Here is a 5,570-nt window from a genome sequence, read left to right on the forward strand (position 1 = left end):
GATCTCATGACCTTGAGATCATACCCTAAGCTGAAACCAAGAGTTGGATGCTTAACCAACTGAGCCACCCAGGCACCCCTGTTGTATCACTTAATCTCATGAATATCGTGTCACTTAATTCTCCCCACAGCCCTGTGTGGTAGGTAGCATCCCAAATGTATAGAGGAGGAAGTTGGGATTCAGAGAGGCTAAGTAACATTCAGTTAAAAAGTGTTGGAGAGGGGTGCCTGTCTGCTCAGTTGGTGGAGCATGTGACTCTTGATCTTGGGGTTGTGAGCTCAAGCCCCATGTTGGACTTAAAGCTTACTTAAAAAAAAAAAGTGTTGGAGAGAAAATCTGAATCTACATTTGCCTGACTCCTAAGTCCTTACTCTTGCCATGATACCATATTTGCTTCCTGGTGAATGGAAAGCATGCCAGAGGAAGGAAAAAAAAAAAAACAGATAGCAAAGTCTGTTATCCCAGCCAGTTTAAACAGATGCCAACAGAAGAATATCACTTGGAACACACTCAACTTAGGAAAAGTAGAGAGAATGAGGAGCTACCTTGCAGCATCCTTGGAGAAAACCAGATGTAGGAATAAGAAGTATAGCAAGAATGCTTGCATTACGGAAAGGAGTCAAGCACGTAGGGTATGTGATGTCAGCTTGGAAAATGCAAGAAAGCTGTAGCTGAATACTTAGATCCACAAAGAAACAAGATTTACTTCTTCTTCTTCTTCTTTTTTTTTAAAGATTTCTCTTAACTTGTTTGAGAGACAGAGAGAGAGAGCAAGCACCAGTGGGGGGAGGGACAGAAGGAGAGGGAGAAGCAGACTTCCTGCTTAGCAGGGAGCCCAACCCAGGGCTCATTCCCAGGACGCTGAGATCGTGACCCGAGCCGAAGGCAGATGCTTAACTGGCTGAGTCACCCAGACACACCCAAGGTTTGCTTTTATTAAAAAACCACTAATGATTTAGTGGGTTGAGACCCTTTGGAACCTTGGTGGGGTGTGAATGTCATTTGCAATTGGGAAGGATGTGAATCTTTCAGGGCCAAAGGGCACAATCTTAGGACAGCTCTCTAAGATTTTGGCCCTTGGTATATACACACCATTTCCCAATTATTCACTCAAACACTAGTCTAGGTAATCCTGTGAAAAGATTTTGCAGATAACTAAGGTGCCATATCAGTTGACTTTAAGATAGGGAGGTTTCCAGGGGGACTGACCTAATTATACAAGTCCTTTTAAAGCAGACTTTTTTCTGGCTAGTTGTAGAAGAGGAAGAAACAAACATCCCTGTTCTGACCCCCCACCCCCCACCCCTGCCCATGACATTGATGCTGGCCAATGGGGCCTCATGGCAAGGAATTGTGGACAACCTCCAGTGCCTGACAGTGGTCCTGGGCTGACAGCTGGGAGGAAAATAGGGACCTTAGTCCTACACTCACAAGGAAATGAATTACTGCTAATAACCTGTGAGCTTGGAAGAGAACCAAGCCCTAGATGAGAACGCAGCCCTAGCTGACACCTCGATTTCAGCCCAGTGAGACCCTGAGTAGAGGATCTAGTTACTCCGTGTCCAGACTTCTGGCCTCTAGAAATGATGAGATTATAAATGGATGATGTTTTAAGCCAGAAAATTATGGTGTCTTGTTATGCAGCAATAGAAAACACACACATTCCATTTTGCTGGTTCCTTCTAGAAGCCTATGAAGAAGCTATGGCAGGTCTTTCGATCTCCATTTGTTATTGAGGAAATTGATGCACAAATGAGCTTACATACCTTGCTCAAGTTCATTTAACTCATTGATCATAGAGCTGGGAGTAGACTGGTTCTTTTGGCCCTAATAGTAAATAAAGTACTTTTAGCTCTACCATCGCTTGCACATCCTAACATGATCATGCATGCTCTCATTACCAGGGCGATGCATTTGGTCATGTTTTGGTTCAATGAGACAGGTGGTAATAAGGGGAAGGAATGTTGCAGGGGAAGGAGTCAGGAGAGGGGCGATGGGGGGGCCCACCCACCTCTTCATGTGATTCCTAGACTCTGCGTGTTCTCTTAGGTATATGTCTGTGGAGGGAGCCTGCTCCAACCTCTTGGCCACAGTCTTGGGTCTCATCTACAGTATCTTCTGATGTAAGGTTCTATAGTCTTTATCTTTTTTTTTTCTTAAATGAAAAACTTATGACTAACTATGTATTACATTTGTGTGTGTCCCTGTGCATATGGATATATCAAATTCTCCAGTGGTTTCCTGGGAAGCCCTTTAAAATCTGTGGCTGCCTCAGATAGGATGAGAGGAAGGGGAGGGTTCCTGCCTCCTGGCAGAGATGGCCAGTTTCCATCTCCTAGCCACCTCCCTTTCTTCTTCTTAGCTGTGTTCATGGCTGTCCTGAATAAAGACCATGTTCCAGCTTCCCTGTAGCCAGGTACTGTCATGTGACCAAGTTCTGACCAATGGGGTTTGGGGAGAAATGATGTGTGCAGTTTCAGGCAGCACTGTTTTTTTATTTTTATTTTTTTAAATTTTTTAAAAAGATTTTATTTATTTATTTGATAGAGACAGCGAGAGAGCGAATACAAGCAGGGGGAGTGGGAGAGGGAGAAGCAGACTTCCCGTGGAGTAGGGAGCCTGATGCAGGGCTCGATCCCAGGACCCTGAGATCATGCCCTGAGCTGAAGGCAGGCGCTTAACGACTGAGCCACCCAGGCGCTCTTGTTGTTTTTTTTTTTTTTAAAGAATTTATTTATTTATTTTGACAGAGAAAGAGAGAGCACAGTCGGCGGGGGGAGGGGAGGAATAGAGCCGAGGGAGAAGCTGGCTCCCCGCTGAGCAGGGAGCCCGTCGCGGGGCTCGGTCCCATAACCCATGAGATCATGACCTGAGCCCAAGGCAGATGCTTAACCGACTGAGCCACCTGGGCCCCCAGGCAGCACTGTTAATACAAGGGAATGTTGCATCCTCTTCTTTGTCTGCCCCTGTCTCCCCCAACCACTCCCCTGCCCTTCCCTCCAGCTGGAATTGAGATATGGAGGTGCTCCACTTTGGACCAGATGGCTGAGGACAACATCCAAGGGATGGTGGAGCAGCAAATCAGAAGGACTGTTGTCATCGGGCGGGTAGCTGCCAGATAGCTTTGGATGGCTCCAGCCTGGACTGTGACGTGAGAAAGAATACAATTCTACCTGCTTAAGCCCCTCTTACTTCAGATCTTTGTTGCATCAGCCACACGAAGTACCTAAGTCCTAATGAATGCATTTGCTTACCAAAGCATCTGGAAACAGTGTGTGCATTATTCAAATGTAACAATGTGTGTAGGAGCTGTACAAATGTAGCTTTACCTGTTACTGTCAGGGATTTGGATGATGACTTGCTGCTTTGCTCTCTTCCAGTTTTCTCTGACTTACTTACTTCTCCTTTTGAAGAACCTAGCGCCGGCGTTATCCACGTTGGTCCCTCTGGTTCATTCGGCATCCTCCCTTGTGTGGTCTTGGGAGCCCTGGTGCATGGCTCTGCAGTGGTACCTGGCCTCCTGTGTTGAGATGTCTTCCATCTTGGGTCTACCCATCCGGGATGGAAATGGCCCAAGTCCTGAGTTCCCTTCCCACACAGGATTGTGAACTCCCTTAGGGCAGGGCTGACTCCTGTCCTGCTAGCAAGCCTGTTGCATATTCAGTCCACAATACATATTTGTGTTAAGTGATCCTACGTGTGAATGAAAGACGACATGGGGGAATGGATCATAAACTGGAGCGTTTACAATGGTTATCTCCTTGTTACTGCAGCAAACTCACTTCTTTACGTCTGATGTCGGCACACTCGGGACTTTGCAATATGATTGTCTGATATAAAACGGGGTTTTATTTGGGAGGGACACACTACACATTTAACATTAAATGCCCTTTATTTTTTGTACAATTGGAGCTTTCAAATCAAGTCAGAGTCATAATAACTTTTCATCTTGTTTCTCTGTTGTTCTCCTTGTCTATTTCCTTCCACCCTCCCGAAATCCCCCTATCTCTATCCCTTTATTTTTAAGAAGCAATCGTGTAGTAGATCCCATCCCACTGAGTCAAATTTAGGTCATCTTTTATTTGGTCAAAATATAGTCTTCCTGGCAAGTGGTATAACTATTATTCAGGAACACACATATTGTTTTACTTATGGCTCTGTAGTATTTTATGTTCGCATATAAATGTTATGCCTGGATTATAGCTGAAGCAAACTGGACTCCATTTATTTGAAAAAATAATGGAAAATCAGGTTTATTCTATCCACCTTCCTGACAGTTTCCCATTTCTCCAAGGGGCCCTTGCATGAGCTGTGTGGTGTTGCTCTGCAAACAGGCTCTCCCCTGATTCTCCGGTCCGGTTTTCCTGTCTGCCCGCCACAACCCTCAGCTAGGATCGGGGACAGGGCCACGGGGCAGACAGGGAGGGCAAGCTGCTTTGTTGAGCTCCTGGGAGGGACAGTGGCGGACAGAACTGTCAGGTTCTCTCGGGTTAAGATCTTGGAAGGGGGTCAGAAAAAGGGTGACCCTTTCTCTGGGCAAGGTGTTCACAGATGGAAGCCTCCAGTCCCGATTGTGGATTTGTGCAACCTCATTGCCACTATCTTGTCGTCAGGGAGGGACGGTTTAGGGGCGTGTGTGCGTGTGTTGTATGTGTGTGTGTGTGTGTGTGTGTGTGATTATTTCGCCTGAGCTTCCCCTCACTAGCAAATGGTGAAGCCAGAAGAGCAGTCTGGCCCCACAATCCAGGCTCTGTCTGCCATACTTCTCACTTTCCCTAAACACACGATTGCCTATTCCACGTCTCTATTTACAACACGTTACCTTGTACTTATACATGTATTTACATATGTATATACACATATTGCTATTTTTGTGGGGCTGTGTGCAGGAACATAGTTCTGGAACTTCTTTCGCAGAATGACACAAATAGGAACGGCATTCTGGAACCTTGTTGTTGACAGAACTCAGTTGCCTGCGTAATGAGACACGTGCTACGTACAGATGAGATGGAACGTTCAAGGCAAAGAGGAAAAGGTGCCCATGGATGCCCAGCGGCTCTTCCGCTTCGGAGGCAGCAGGAACGTGTTTTGGTCAGGTGCCTTCCTTGAGGGGTTGGGCCTTCTCGGGGATCTGAAGTGAGGCCAGCCTGTCCCGCAGGCAAGCACCCCGGGGAACTACCAGGAGAGAAGCAGCAGGTGGGGCAGCAGTAGATGGAGGGTTTACTGGATTACGACACCATGTGATGACGTGATAACTTGAGCTCATCATTGTCCTCAGCTCCCCTGGTCTGGGGGATGGTGACTTTACAGTCAGGCTCCCATCAGACCGTCCACACGGACACACAGAGGAAGCAAGGGACAGAGGGTATGGTTTCAGGCAGCAGAGTTGGGGCGCTAAGAGTACATGCTGGTACCAATTGGCTTGGGTTCAAAGCCTGGGTCCGCTCCTTGCGTGACCTTGCTCAAATTACAGTGATCCTCAGTGCCTCCATATTATGCTCGTGTCGTAGGGTTGGTGCGAGAACTCAGTGGGATAAAAATAAGAATACTACCTGGAACGGAGTCAGCGT

The 5,570-nt window shown here is 46.8% G+C and overlaps 1 long non-coding RNA gene across 1 annotated transcript; it reads left to right on the top strand.

The window, feature by feature from the left end:
• The first annotated feature begins 25 nt into the window (after nt 1–25).
• LOC145722934 (uncharacterized) lies at nt 26–3,754 on the top strand. Its single transcript, XR_014147499.1, has 2 exons — nt 26–2,123; nt 3,004–3,754. It is a non-coding gene; the product is annotated as an uncharacterized LOC145722934 (long non-coding RNA).
• The last annotated feature ends 1,816 nt before the right edge of the window (nt 3,755–5,570 follow it).

Source organism: Leptonychotes weddellii, chromosome 8 (genome assembly GCF_054177405.1).
Source record: "Leptonychotes weddellii isolate Sample4059 chromosome 8, ASM5417740v2, whole genome shotgun sequence".
NCBI classification, from domain to species: domain Eukaryota; kingdom Metazoa; phylum Chordata; class Mammalia; order Carnivora; family Phocidae; genus Leptonychotes; species Leptonychotes weddellii.